General features: G+C 47.0%; 1 long non-coding RNA gene across 1 annotated transcript; it reads right to left on the bottom strand.

Annotated features, from left to right (window-relative positions):
* Positions 1-2,871: 2,871 nt before the first annotated feature.
* On the bottom strand, positions 2,872-6,366 carry LOC127601104 (uncharacterized). The gene is made up of 3 exons (XR_007962488.1): positions 5,866-6,366; positions 3,892-3,942; positions 2,872-3,780 (listed from the first exon to the last, which is right to left on the bottom strand). It is a non-coding gene; the product is annotated as an uncharacterized LOC127601104 (long non-coding RNA).
* Between the last annotated feature and the right edge of the window lie 9,359 nt (positions 6,367-15,725).

Genomic DNA, 15,725 nt, shown 5'->3' with positions numbered 1-15,725 from the left:
GCACATTCAAAGTCCTCACTCCTGTTGTGACTTTGGTTAAAATATCTTATCTTTTTTGGTTTTGTTGCAGTTAAGCATACAAATCAACTTTTGGTATGGCCTTCAGAGTTTTTCCTCTCTTATTAACCTGCAATTACACAGCAGACATTTTGTATTTTAATTTTAAAAAGTGTGAGTAGTCTGTTTTATGAATAATTTGATAGTTTCAACTTAAGATAAGCAGAGTTCCTCATTTATACATTATATATCAATCACAACTTGAACCGATTGATTGCTGTACAATTACTACTACAATAAAAGTGACCCATGCTTTGGCCAATTAATTTACGGAACTAAATCAAATATATTGTAAAACTTTATAAGTACATGTCAACATTAAATCTCACCTCAAGTAGAACATTTTTAACAACACTGCTCAGGAAGAATAGAAAAGAATTGAAAAAAAAATACTCCAGCAAGAAATTTAAATTTAAAAATGAAGAACTCGAGAAGCAGATCTTTTCTTGAAGTTCTTTACGTCTTTACAGGTTATTTGAGCCAAGGCCTGCGGCTCTTTCATTTTGCAGTCAGTGCATTGTTCTTGCTTGACACCCTTTTATAAGTCTCCCCAGGTGTTTTTCCACAGCAGCCTTTTCTTCTTCATTCCATGGTCTCCTCAAATTTGCTCTGGGAGACCCTAAATATGATGACAATTGCAATTTAATGATACTCACAAAGACCACCTTGTGATAGCTTTACAATGTGGATTTTATACGTAAAAAAAATAAAAGTACTTGTCTTTTTCTCCAATTTAGATTTTGCCTGCTCTTTGGGTGTAAGTTTTTTTCCATCCATCCATCATCTACCGCTTATCCGGGGCCGGGTCGCGGGGGCAACAGCTTTAGCAGGGAAGCCCAGACTTCCCTCTCCCTAGCTACTTCTTCCAGCTCTCCCCGGGGGATCCCGAGTCGTTCCCAGGCAAGCTGGGTGACATAGTCTCTCCAGCGTGTCCTGGGTCTCCTCCCGGTGGGACATGACCGGTACACCTCACCGGGGAGGCGCTCAGGAGGCATCCGAATCAGATGCCCAAGCCACCTCATCTGGCTCCTCTCGATGTGGAGGAGAAGCGGCTCGACTCTGAGCCCCTCCCGGATGACTGAGCTTCTCACCTTATCTCTAAGGGAGAGCCCGGACACCCTGCGGAGAAAACTCATTTCAGCCGCTTGTATCCGGGATCTCGTTCTTTCGGTCACGACCCATAGCTCGTGACCATAGGTGAGGGTTGGGACGTAGATCGACCGGTAAATTGAGAGCTTCGCCCTTTGGCTCAGCTCCTTCTTCACCACGACAGACCGATACAACGTCCGCATCACAGCAGACGCTGCACCGATCCGCCTGTCGATCTCCCGCTCCCTCCTACCCCCACTCGTGAACAAGACCCCAAGATACTTGAACTCCTCCACTTGGGGTAAGATCTCCTCCCCGACCCGGAGGGGGCACTCCACCCTTTTCCGACCGAGGACCATGGTTTCAGATTTGGAGGTGCTGATTTCCATCCCAACCGCTTCACACTCGGCTGCGAAACGCTCCAGTGAGAGTCGGAGAGCCCCGTTTGAAGGAGCCAACAGCACCACATCATCTGCAAAAAGCAGGGATGTAATACTGAGGCCCCCAAAACTGACCCCCTCAACGCTTCGGCTGCGCCTAGAAATTCTGTCCATAAAGGTTATGAACAGAATCGGCGACAAAGGGCAGCCTTGGCGGAGTCCTACCCCCACTGGAAACGATTCCGACTTACTGCTGGCAATGCGAACCAAACTCTGACATCGGTGGTATAGTGACCGAACAGCCCGTATCAGGGGGTTCGGTACCCCATACCCACGAAGCACCCCCCACAGAACTCCCCGAGGGACACGGTCAAACGCCTTCTCCAAGTCCACAAAACACATGTAGACTGGTTGGGCGAATTCCCACATACCCTCAAGGACCCTGCTAAGGGTGTAGAGCTGGTCCACTGTTCCACGGCCGGGACGAAAACCACACTGCTCCTCCTCAATTGGCGGCTCGACTTCCTGACGGACCCTCCTCTCCAGCACCCCTGAATAGACCTTACCAGGGAGGCTGAGGAGTGTGATCCCTCTGTAGTTGGAACACACCCTCCGGTCCCCCTTTTTAAAAAGAGGGACTACCACCCCGGTCTGCCAATCCAGAGGCACTCTCCCTGTTGACCACGCGATGTTGCAGAGGCGTGTCAACCAGGACAGCACCACAACATCCAGAGCCTTGAGGAACTCCGGGCGGATCTCATCCACCCCTGGGGCCTTGCCACCGAGGAGCTTTTTAACCACATCGGTGACTTCAACCACAGAGATAGGAGAGCCCACCTCAGAGTCCCCAGGCTCTGCTTCCTCCAAGGAAGGCGTGTTGGTGGAGTTGAGGTCTTCGAAGTATTCTGCCCACCGGTTCACAACGTCCCGAGTCGAAGTCAGCAGCGCCCCATCCCCACTGTACACAGTGTTATTGGTGCACTGCTTCCCCCTCCTGAGACGTCGGATGGTGGACCAGAATTTCCTCGAAGCCGTCCGGAAGTCCGCTTCCATGGTCTCACCGAACTCTTCCCACGCTCGGGTTTTTGCCTCGGCGACCACCGAAGCCGCGGTCCGCTTGGCCAGTCGATACCCGTCAGCTGCCTCTGGGGTCCCACAGGCCATAAAGGCTCGATAGGACTCCTTCAGCTTGACGGCATCCCTTACTGCTGGTGTCCACCAGCGAGTACGGGGATTGCCGCCACGACGGGCACCAACCACCTTACGGCCACAACTCAGATTGGCCGCCTCGACAATAGAGGCACGGAACATGGTCCACTCGGACTCAATGTCCCCCGTCTCCCCCGGAACATGGGAAAAGCTCTGTCGGAGGTGGGAGTTGAAACTCCTTCTGACAGGGGATTCCGCCAGACGCTCCCAACAAACCCTCACTATACGTTTGGGTCTGCCAGGACGGACCGGCATCTTCCCCCACCATCGGAGCCTACTCACCACCAGGTGGTGATCAGTTGACAGCTCCGCCCCTCTCTTCACCCGAGTGTCCAGAACATGCGGCCGCAAATCCGATGATACAACTACAAAGTCGATCATCGAACTGCGGCCTAGGGTGTCCTGGTGCCAAGTGCACATATGGACACCCATATGTTTGAACAAGGTGTTCGTTATGGACAATCCGTGACGAGCACAGAAGTCCAATAACAAAACACCACTCGGGTTTTGATCGGGGGGGCCGTTCCTCCCAATCACGCCCCTCCAGGTATCACTGTCATTGCCCACGTGAGCATTGAAGTCCCCCAGCAGAACAAGGGAGTCCCCAGCAGGAGTACTCTCCAGCACACCCTCCAAGGACTCCAAAAAGGGTGGGTATGCTGAGCTGCTGTTTGGTGCATATGCACAAACAACAGTCAGGACCCGTCCACCCACCCGAAGGCGGAGGGAGGCAACCCTCTCGTCTACCGGTGTGAACCCCAATGTACAGGCACTGAGCCGGGGGGCAATGAGTATGCCCACACCTGCTCTGCGCCTCTCACCGTGAGCAACTCCAGAGTGGAAGAGAGTCCAACCCCTCTCGAGAGAACTGGTACCAGAACCCAGGCTGTGTGTGGAGGCAAGTCCGACTATATCCAGTCGGAAATTCTCTGCCTCACACACCAGCTCGGGCTCCTTCCCTGCCAGAGAGGTGACATTCCATGTCCCAAGAGCTAGCTTCTGCAGCCAAGGATCGGACCGCCAGGGTCCCCGCCTGGACTCGAATCTGCAATGAAATGGGACATCCCTGATTTGACACTCATTGTCAAATACGTTGCATGCATTTTAACTGGTTAAATTATGAAAAAAGAGATATAGTTCCTCATCCAAAGCTTACCATCCAATTCAGTCTTCCCTCTTTTGGAGAGATGCTTTTCCCTTTTTGGGGCTAAAGGTCGATACCACCACATGAAAAGGAGAACAAAGTGACACATTTTACTAAATCAGTGTTGAACAAAAATATGCTATCAAGGCATTCATTTAGTAACCCAATTCCAGTGAAATTGGGACATTATGCTCATCAATCAAAACAGAATACAATGATTTGCAAATCATGTCCAACCTATATTTTAGTGAAGCATTACAAAGACAAGACAACATTCAATGTTCAAATTGGTACATTTAATTTTTTCCAATATTTAACTTAGAATTTAATGGCTGTAATGCGTTCCATAAAAGATGGAACAGCTAACAAAAAAAATAATGTTGAGAAATGCTCATCAAACCCCTGTTTGTCACATCCCAACGGTGAACAGGCTAACTGTGAATGGGTGGGTGCCATGATTGGGTCAAAAAGTAGCTATCCTGAATTCACAAGCAAAGATTGGGTGAGGGTCACCACAAGTTGAATCGTTGAAGGACAGAGTTTCACAACGTATAATTGCAAGGAATTGAGGGATTACGTCATATTTGGTCCATAATATCAAAAGGTTCAGAGAATCTGGACCAATCAGTGCATGTAAGCGGCAAGGCCAAAAACAGAAAACATTCAAAGGCCATGACCATCGACCTATCAGAGAGCACTGCATCCAAAACCACCTTGTCCCAGCTTGTTTGGAACGTGTTGCAGCCATCAATTCCAACATAGTAGTGTAGCCAATTAAATAGAGGTTGAACATGACATGCAAATCATTGTATTATGTATTAAATACAAGTTCGTGCTTCCATTAAGAATAGAGAAGATTTACTGGGCAACATATAACATTTGAAAGGTATGTTACAAGAACATCTTGTATGATTTCATGCTAGTCAGTGTGAACCAACCGACATAATTAAATTTTGTTAGACCAATGCAAATATTTGGCAGAAATAAAATACTGATTCCTGATTCAAAATAACCATCATCCATAAATTATCTTCCCCCTTCAAGTGCATTCCAGTGGCAGCCAGTGAACGCGAATAGCAGGGGTTTCGAAAAACAACTTTTATATTGATAGATTACATTGTCCAGTGTGGGCAATGCATTTGATAAATGAAATGGTAAGAACATGAATCTAAATACAAAAATACCCAAAACAATGCTGTAATCGATCGTGTAATATTGTACAGTAGAAATTTTTGTTGTATGTCATTTCATAGTGCTTTAGGTGCTAGAGTGAATTTACGCCGCATTATTTCCACCAAGAAACATTTGATTTATAACGGCTAAAAATACACAAGGATTAAATATAATTTATATATGTTCCTCATACTGCGTGACAACTGACTGGAACAAAATATGGAGAAATTAAAACTCTTGACATGTCCATTCATCCGTTATGCCCCCCCCCCCCCAAAAAGCCGACTGCCCCCATGTCGAGCGTTGCCACGTACAAAGTTACACCAGTGTAGCCCCTGAAAACAGCTTAAAACGGAGCAAATGTAACCCTGCTCAGGAGGTGGTTTAAACATTTACTCTGGAGTAAATGCTAGTATGCGGGGCAGCACCGATATAAAATGGGACGTGTGAACGCTACAGGAGTAGACTTGCTACGCGTGAAAAGAGTTGATTACATACGGGTAGAATGTGTTGCTTTCGTGCTCGTTTGTACTTCTGTCATCTTTCCTTTTGTAGGAGACTGGACCGTCTCAGAGTTGATTGTGTAGTTTGTTCCTTTGTTATGTGTTCACAAACCCCCCCACAGAATTTATTTTGTGATTCCTTATGTTTCCTTTCCAATTGCCTTGCCATCTTTAAATTTGATTGGCCACAGTAGAAGCAATAATGACTTCTGTGCCAAACTCGTTTGCCTTCCCTTTTTGTAAATGTTTTTATGGTTAAAGAAGGATCTTCTTTGCTCATCTTTTGTTTTTACATAGGTTAATGGGTTACCTTCTTTACGAATTGCAGACATGACTGTGCTCCTCTGCTTCATATGTCTGATGACTTGTAGAGTCTTCACTGGATGTATCATAAGAGAACAATTTTTCTACCTTTGGATGGAATATCTCCTCGTCATCACTCGACTCAGAGGATGTCTTAGTTGGTTTGTATTCCTCATATGATCCAAAAAGACTTGAGTCAGAATAATCACCATCTTCAGTGGGATTGTCCATCTGTTATTAAAAAAAAAAAAAGATCAGAAAATACCATTGCAATTAATGATGTTAGAGAATAGTACTGATAATTCAGGCTTACATGACAAGATAGTTCTGTGGGATAAAATATTAATCGAACACATTAACATGGCAAAACAGAAATACCTTATAGAAATAACTTATTTTGTTTAATATGGGCAAATAAAGCATTTGAAACTGACCGGGTAATCAATTAAAAGTCGACTTATTATAATTTTTAAAAATGTCTATATCACTCATTTCCAGTGCTTGGCAAAGATAGGTAGGTGCCGAAACCAAATAATGGTATCAGGCTGATACCGGCATTATTTTAAGGTTATCGTGGAGGCTGCCAATACCAGCAATCGATATTTCAGAAAATTAAAAACTTAATAAATGTAAATTTAATACTGTACTAGTTGCCACTACACATTTGGCGAATCATCTGCGTCACAAAGAGAGGCTTATTTCCAAGTATTTGGCAATCCAATAACAATGATGGCCGACACAGAGTGCGGAGAGAACAATTTTCCACGTGAGCTGTACCCAGGTCAATCTTTTCATACACCTATTAAGATGCAATTTCTGTATATAATTACAATATTTACATTAATTCTTTGAACGCATCATGTGTACTTTTTAATCAAATTTGTTTGAATTCCTTCCACGTTCATCCTATTATATTCCCAGAAGAGAAAATTTCTCTTAGTATGTGGCGACTAAAATGAACGCATATTCACTAAATCTCTGCACGCCAGAGCATTTTTTTCTCCTTGAATTACATCAACATTCATCCACTAATTTGCCGATTAACGTCTAATCACTAAGTTGATATGAGTATGATAAGGTTAAGATTCATGCTGAGAATGCATCACTAGTGTGTTTTTATAAGCCAGGGCCAATAACTGGTTTGACGTTTGAAAAGTCAAAGTTTCAATCACCACTAATTCGACTTTGCCAATAAGGATATTTGGGATCAATAAACGATGAGCGAGTGTGGTTACAAATCGCAAAGGTTGATGACAGTGACAATGTATGTTGCCACAAAAAAAATCATCAAAATGTCCCCATAAAATAGTAGAAAGCTTAACAAACATAGAAAATATGCATCTCTCCTCATATAAGTGGGGGGTTTTTCAGCCCAAAATGCATAGGTTTTGGTGATCCACACATTTAACCTTTATTATTATTTTTTATTTATTTATTATTTTATTTTAACTTTTGTGTTGATAATGGTTCACAGTATAATATTTCGTTCAACCCACTTTGTTATCTGTAAATTGCTTGGTATTTTACATCGTCTTTTTGCAGTTACTTTCTGTATATGGAAAGACACTGGTTCCATTTGCGACTAATTCTCTGCTCAACTAAGATGGCGGCGGCGGCGAAAGACGCTGGGTCATTTGCAACTAATTTTCTGCTCAACTAAAATGGCGACGACGACGACGACGACGGCGGCGGGGGGGGGGGGGGGGGTGTTAAAACTTGATTTTACCACACCAACGGCCTATTCTGTGGCGCTGTATTGTGTGTCTGACGGCCTATTGAAAGTGTATTGTTTGAGAGGAAACTTTCTATCTTGGTGACAACTCCTTAGGTACAGCATAGTAGAGTTATTCATATAGTTGGTTTCACTCCAATGCTGATATAACATGAACCTTTGAGCCTGCCCGAATTACTTAGAATAACTAATTTGTAAGAAAATATTCAAAACTTGAGTGTCTTACCTGCTTTAATTCTGAAGTATTTGTCACTTTCTGGGGTTTTCTCGATGATGCTGACTCGTACGCTCACTCTTCTCAACGCCTTCCTTTTGTGCAGGTAGCAAAGCGCGCGTTTCCTAATTGATGGTCAGCGAGTGTGATGTGGGGGAGGGTAGCTGTAGAAACTCGTTTCCTGCAACGTAACTGTGACGTTTTGGGGTGTGAAAACAGCCCCGCCCCTTCATAACTAAAACTCCTTCACTTTTCCTCTGAGGTCCGTTTTGAAGTGGGGCATAGTAAATGTCAAGCAATATCAACATATTTTATGAAATCTTGTTTACACCAATGTCATGTACTCCTAAAATGAGCACAGCATATATACATGTGTGTGTATATACATACTGTATATATATATACAGTATATACACACACACACATATTTTAAAAACGACTTAAAATATTGTAATTGTTCTGAAAGCAAAATTATTCCCAAATGCTAATATGGAATTGTGATGAAACATCATTATTATTTACTTATTGGATGCAATTCGTATTATACAGTTTCGATGTCCAAAGCAGAATAAAACGAATTAGATTTTCTGGGGACACGACTGCAACACTCAACTCTTCTTGCAAAGCTTTGTTGCTGCTGTATGAACCGCGCTCCTAATTGATCACGTGCTCAAACTAGTGTGGGGGAGGGGAGCTGAATAAACTAGGTTCAAACAGTGCAACTGCGAGGGTTTGGAGCTGGGAACAGCCCCTCCCCCCTACATGGCCAACGATAAACTAAAATTGCTCAGCCTTTAACTTTTATTTTACTCTGCGGTCTGTTTTGAGGGGAGCATGATAAATTTCAAGCAACATCTATATGTTTCAGCAACTGTAATAACACAAATGTATATACCTGTTCATATTTTTTAAACCAGACTTAAATATTATAATTGTTCAATGAAACATAATTACAGTAAGTATTGCCATCTATGGACTTCTGTCAAACGAAAATTCCCTCACCCAGAATAAAAATCTATGCATTACACATTTGAGTACGATATTACATTATATGATTGCTTCAGGAGTATGAGGTACCGAATCCCCTGATGCGGGCACTTTGGTCCCTCCACCACAGATGTCAGAATTTGGTTCACATTACCGGCAGTAAGTCAGAATCGTTTCCAGTGAGGGTTGGACTCCGCCAAGGCTGCCCTTTGTCATCGATTCTGTTCATAAACTTTACGGACATTGGCAATTTCTAGGCGCAGTGTAAGTGTTGATGGGGGTCCATTTTGGTGGCCTCAGTATTACATCTCTGCTTATTGTAGATGATGTGGGACTGTTGGCTCTTTCAAGCAGGGCCCTTCAACTCTCACTTGAGCGTTTCGCAGCTGAGTATGAAGTGGTTGGGATGAAAATCAGTCGGAAAAGGGTGGAGTTCTCTCTCCGGGTCGGGGAGGAGATCTTGTCCCAAGTGGAGGAGTTTAAGTATTTTGGGGTCTTGTTTGCAAGTGAGGGCAGGAGGGAATGAGAGATCGACAGGCGCAGCGGTGAAGCGGCTGCTGCTTGCTCTGCGCGCTTTGTATCGGTCAGTTGTGGTGAAGAAGGAGCTGAGCCAAAGGGCGAAGCTCTCAATTTACCGGTTGATCTACGTTCCAACCCTCATCTACTGTCATGAGCAATGAGTCGTGACCGAAAGAATGAGATCCCAGATACAAGCGGCCGAAATGAGTTTTAAAGGTGTTCCGGGCATGTCCCACCGGCAGGAGGCCCCGGGGACAACCCAAGACACGCTGGAGAGACTGTGTCACTCAGCTGGCCTGGGAACGTTTCAGAATCCCCGGGAAGAGCTAGGAGAAGTGGCTGGGGAGAGGGAAGTCTGGGCTTCCCTGCTAAAGCTGCTGCCCCTGTTACCCGACCTTGGATAAGCGGTGGAATATGGATGGATGGATATTACATTAGTGATCGATTCATAACAACGGACGAACGTTCCGATACCTGGAACCTGGAAGCCATACGGAAGCTCGAATTAGAGCAAACTCAAGCAAGTCCCGTTCGATACCGCGGAATAACTGTCTGCACCACTTTTTACTCTCTTTGGCACAAAAACAGCAGAATCTCTCTATTAGCATGAGTTTACTGGAATCGTGAACGACTTTCTATTCCATTCATTTACATTTACGTCCTGTCGATCGTTGCATCCAAACAAAGGAATGGTAATGACTGTGGAAGGGAACATGGAATGCATCCGATTAGATGCTCAAAGCAAGTTGCTTGTGGCTCGACGGACTGTAGAGTAGATGAACGTTTCCTGGAATGCTTGACCTGCTATCATGCTAACTCAACTCAACATTATTTATAGAGCACTTTCAAACAGCCATCGCTGCATACAAAGTGCTTTACATGGAGCAATTTAACATATACAACAAACAGTAACGCAGTCTGTAATAAATACGGTAGAAAGCACCGAACAGCAAAACCAAGAACAAATCTAAGTCATGGTGAGTCAAATGCCAAAGAATACAAGTGAGTTTTGAGGCGCGTTTTGAAGATGGGCAGCGAGGAGGCTTGCCGAATGTTCAGTGGGAGGTCATTCCAGAGAGAGGGACCAGCAACAGAAAAGGCTCCATCCCCTCTGAGCCTCAGTTTAGTTCTTGGTCCTTCTAATAATGTCTGGTCCGCAGACCAGATGAGGTCAGCGAGGTAAGGTGGCACGAGGTAATTTAGAGATTTGAAAAGGTCATTTAGAGATTTGAAAACAATTTGCGCTAACTGGAGCGCTAATCAGAGAGAAGGCGAGTTCCATCGCGCTGTGGGCATGGAGGACTTTGAAGGGTCCCATGGATGCCTTCAGACATTTGTTGCACAACATCAGCTGAGCAACGCTGTCTTGGGTGGTGATCGAGGGGAGGTCAAGTTCGAGATAGTGAGTGATTGGAAAGAAAAGCCACCAGCTGTTATAGGTCTCATTTTGGAGCAAAGAGCCCTCATTTTGTGACTACTCTTGTTATAATGTATTTTGTTCATATACCTGTACTGTATACTGCCGTTTTTGTGTTATTTGTGTTGTTGGAGCATATATTTTTGCATTTTACTGCTTGTGTTCTTACACATGTATTTTGTTAACACACTTGCATGTTCATAAAGGACGTGTACCGTAGTCATGTCCCACATAAGGAAATTCTGTTATCAAGACTGATTGAGCAACGCAAACATGATTTCTTACTAAAGAATACTTACTGTTGTTACTTATTGGATGCAAATCATAATGATCCAGTTGAAATGTCCAAAGCAGAATGAAACAAATTGGATATGCTGGGGACACTTCTGCAATACAGTACCTAACTCATTTTTTCTTGCAAAGCGTTGTGGCTGGCTTCTGCGCAGCTCTGCTAATTGAAATGTAAACAAACTCATGTCTGGGGGGAGGGGTGCAGCAAAAACTTCGTTTTGGAGCAGGTAACAGCCGCTCCTCTTCATGGCCAATGACTAAGTCAATTATCAAAATTGCCATAGCCTTTTTGAACTTTGAGGTCTGCTGTGAAGGCGAGCATGATAAATTTTGAGCAACATCTACATACAGTATTTGAGTAACTAGGCTCACCAATGTCACATACTCCGCGCACACACAGTATATTTAAACTGACTTACAATTTTACAATTGTTTTTAAAGCAACATAATTCCAAACTCTAATATGGAATTTAGATGAAACAATTATTTACTTATTGAATGCAAGTCATATTTTCCAGTTTCAATGTCCAAAGCTGAATGAAATAAATTGGATATGCTGGGGACACTTCTGCAATACAGTACCTAACTCATTTTTTTCTTGCAAAGCGTTGTGGCTGGCTTCTGCGCAGCTCTGCTAAATGAAATGTAAACAAACTCATGTCTGGGGGGAGGGGTGCTGCAAAAACTTCGTTTTGGAGCAGGTAACAGCCGCTCCTCTTCTTGGCCAATGATTAAGTCAATTATCAAAGTTCCCACAGCCTTTGTGAACTTTGAGGTCTGATGTGAAGGAGAGCATGATAAATTTTGAGCAACATCTACATACAGTATTTGAGTAACGAGGATCACCAATGTCACATACTCCTAAAATAATTACAGCAAATAAAATTATATATATGTTCACAAACACAACCGCACACACAGTATATTTAAACTGACTTAAAAAATTACAATTGTTTTTAAAGCAACATAATTCCAAACTCTAATATGGAATTTAATCGTTTCTTGGTTTCTTGGAATTGGAATTCTTTACTTATTGAATGCAAGTCATATTTTCCAGTTTCAATGTCCAAAGCAGAATAAAATGAATTGGATTTTCTGGGGCCCTCCGTGAGTCGTCACCTTACCGTGGTGGAGGGGTTTGTGTGTCCCAATGATCCTAGAAGCTAAGTTGTCTGGGGCTTTATGCCCCTGGCAGGGTCACCCATGGCAAACAGGTTCGAGGTGAGGGGCCAGACAAGGCACGGCTCAAAGACCCCAATGATGAATACAATAAATGGATCTAGGTTTCCCTTGCCCGGACGCGGGTCACCGGGGCCCCCTTCTGGAGCCAGGCCTGGAGGTGGGGCTCGTTGGCAGGCGCCTGGTGGCCGGGCCTACACCCATGGGGCCCGGCCGGGCACAGCCCGAAGAGGCAACGTGGGTCCCCCTTCCCATGGGCTCACCGCCAATGAGAGGGGCCAAATGGGTCGGGTGCAATGTGAGCTGGGCGGCAGCCAAAGGCGGGGACCCTGGCGGTCCGATCCTCGGCTGCAGAAGCTAGCTCTTGGGACATGGAATGTCACCTCTCTGGCAGGGAAGGAGCCCGAGCTGGTGTGTGAGGCAGAGAATTTCCGACTGGATATAGTCGGACTTGCCTCCACACACAGCCTGGGTTCTGGTGCCAGTTCTCTCGAGAGGGGTTGGACTCTCTTCCACTCTGGAGTTGCTCACGGTGAGAGGCGCAGAGCAGGTGTGGGCATACTCATTGCCCCCCGGCTCAGTGCCTGTACATTGGGGTTCACACCGGTAGACGAGAGGGTCGCCTCCCTCCGCCTTCGGGTGGGTGGACGGGTCCTGACTGTTGTTTGTGCATATGCACCAAACAGCAGCTCAGCATACCCACCCTTTTTGGAGTCCTTGGAGGGTGTGCTGGAGAGTACTCCTGCTGGGGACTCCCTTGTTCTGCTGGGGGACTTCAATGCTCACGTGGGGAATGACAGTGATACCTGGAGGGGCGTGATTGGGAGGAACGGCCCCCCCGATCAGAACCCGAGTGGTGTTTTGTTATTGGACTTCTGTGCTCGTCACGGATTGTCCATAACGAACACCTTGTTAAAGCATAAGGGTGTCCATATGTGCACTTGGCACCAGGACACCCTAGGCCGCAGTTCGATGATCGACTTTGTAGTTGTATCATCGGATTTGCGGCCGCATGTTCTGGATACTCGGGTGAAGAGAGGAGCGGAGCTGTCAACTGATCACCACCTGGTGGTGAGTAGGCTCCGATGGTGGGGGAAGATGCCGGTCCGTCCTGGCAGACCCAAGCGTATAGTGAGGGTTTGTTGGGCGCGTCTGGCGGAATCCCCTGTCAGGAGTTTCAACTCCCACCTCCGACAGAGCTTTTCCCATGTTCCGGGGGAGACGGGGGACATTGAGTCCGAGTCCCATGTTCCGTGCCTCTATTGTTGAGGCGGCCAATCTGAGTTGTGGCCGTAAGGTGGTTGGTGCCTGTCGTGGCGGCAACCCCCGTACTCGCTGGTGGACACCAGCAGTAAGGGATGCCGTCAAGCTGAAGAAGGAGTCCTATCGATACTTTATGGCCTGTGGGACCCCAGAGGCAGCTGACGGGTATCGACTGGCCAAGCGGACCGCGGCTTCGGTGGTCGCCGAGGCAAAAACCCGAGCGTGGGAAGAGTTCGGCGAGGCCATGGAAGCCGACTTCCGGACGGCTTCGAGGAAATTCTGGTCAACCATCCGACGTCTCAGGAGGGGGAAGCAGTGCACCACTAACACCGTGTACAGCGGGGATGGGGCGCTGCTGACTTCGACTCGGGACGTTGTGAACCGGTGGGCAGAGTACTTCGAAGACCTCCTCAACTCCACCAACACGCCTTCCTTGGAGGAAGCAGAGCCTGGGGACTCTGAGGTGGGCTCTCCTATCTCTGTGGTTGAAGTCACCGATGTGGTTAAAAAGCTCCTCGGTGGTAGGGCCCCAGGGGTGGATGAGATCCGCCCGGAGTTCCTCAAGGCTCTGGATGTTGTTGGGCTGTCCTGGTTGACACGCCTCTGCAACATCGCGTGGTCAACAGGGAGAGTGCCTCTGGATTGGCAGACCGGGGTGGTAGTCCCTCTTTTTAAAAAGGGGGACCGGAGGGTGTGTTCCAACTATAGAGGGATCACACTCCTCAGTCTCCCTGGTAAGGTCTATTCAGGGGTGCTGGAGAGGAGGGTCCGTCAGGAAGTCGAGCCGCCAATTGAGGAGGAGCAGTGTGGTTTTCGTCCCGGCCGTGGAACAGTGGACCAGCTCTACACCCTTAGCAGGGTCCTTGAGGGTATGTGGGAATTCGCCCAACCAGTCATGTGTTTTGTGGACTTGGAAAAGGCGTTTGACCGTGTCCCTCGGGGAGTTCTGTTGGGGGTGCTTCGTGGTTATGGGGTACCGAACCACCTGATACGGGCTGTTCGGTCACTATACCACCGATGTCAGAGTTTGGTTCGCATTGCCAGCAGTAAGTCGGAATCGTTTCCAGTGGGGGTAGGACTCCGCCAAGGCTGCCGTTTGTCGCTGATTCTGTTCATAACCTTTATGGACAGAATTTCTAGGCGCAGCCGAAGCGTTGAGGGGGTCCGTTTTGGGGGCCTCAGTATTGCATCCCTGCTTTTTGCAGATGATGTGGTGCTGTTGGCTCCTTCAAACGGGGCTCTCCAACTCTCACTGGAGCGTTTCGCAGCCGAGTGTGAAGCGGTTGGGATGAGAATCAGCACCTCCAAATCTGAAACCATGGTCCTCAGTCGGAAAAGGGTGGAGTGCCCCCTCCGGGTCGGGGAAGAGATCTTACCCCAAGTGGAGGAGTTCAAGTATCTTGGGGTCTTGTTCACGAGTGGGGGTAGGAGGGAGCGGGAGATCGACAGGCGGATCGGTGCAGCGTCTGCTGTGATGCGGACGTTGTATCGGTCTGTCGTGGTGAAGAAGGAGCTGAGCCAAAGGGCGAAGCTCTCAATTTACCGGTCGATCTACGTCCCAACCCTCACCTATGGTCACGAGCTATGGGTCGTGACCGAAAGAACGAGATCCCGGATACAAGCGGCCGAAATGAGTTTTCTCCGGAGGGTGTCCGGGCTCTCCCTTAGAGATAAAGTGAGAAGCTCAGTCATCCGGGAGGGGTTCAGAGTCGAGCCGCTTCTCCTCAACATCGAGAGGAGCCAGATGAGGTGGCTTGGGCATCTGATTCGGATGCCTCTTGAGCGCCTCACCGGTGAGGTGTTCCGGTCATGTCCCACCGGGAGGAGACCCAGAGGAAGACCCAGGACACGCTGGAGAGACTATGTCACCCAGCTTGCCTGGGAACGGCTCGGGATCCCCCGGAGAGAGCTGGAAGAAGTAGCTAGGGAGAGAGAAGTCTGGGCTTCCCTGCTAAAGCTGTTGCCCCCGCGACCCGGCCCCGGATAAGCGGTAGATGACGGATGGATGGATGGATTTTCTGGGGAGCGGCCTGGTGAACTAGTGGTCCGCGTGTTGACCTCACAGCGCAGAGGTACCAGGTTCAATTTCAGCTCCGGCCACCCTGTGTGAAGTTTGCATGTTCTCCCCAGGTCTGTGTGGGTTCTCTCCAGATCCCACATTCCAAAAACATGCATGGCAGGCTAATTGAACAATCCAAATTGTCCCTCGGTGGTGAGTGTGAGCGCGGATGGTTGTTTGTCTGTGTGTGCCCTGCGATTGGCTGG

Source organism: Hippocampus zosterae, chromosome 1, assembly GCF_025434085.1.
Source record: "Hippocampus zosterae strain Florida chromosome 1, ASM2543408v3, whole genome shotgun sequence".
In the NCBI taxonomy this organism is placed as follows: domain Eukaryota; kingdom Metazoa; phylum Chordata; class Actinopteri; order Syngnathiformes; family Syngnathidae; genus Hippocampus; species Hippocampus zosterae.
The sequence above is the reverse complement of the archived record's forward strand: the minus strand, read 5'-3'. Positions and strand labels throughout refer to the sequence as shown.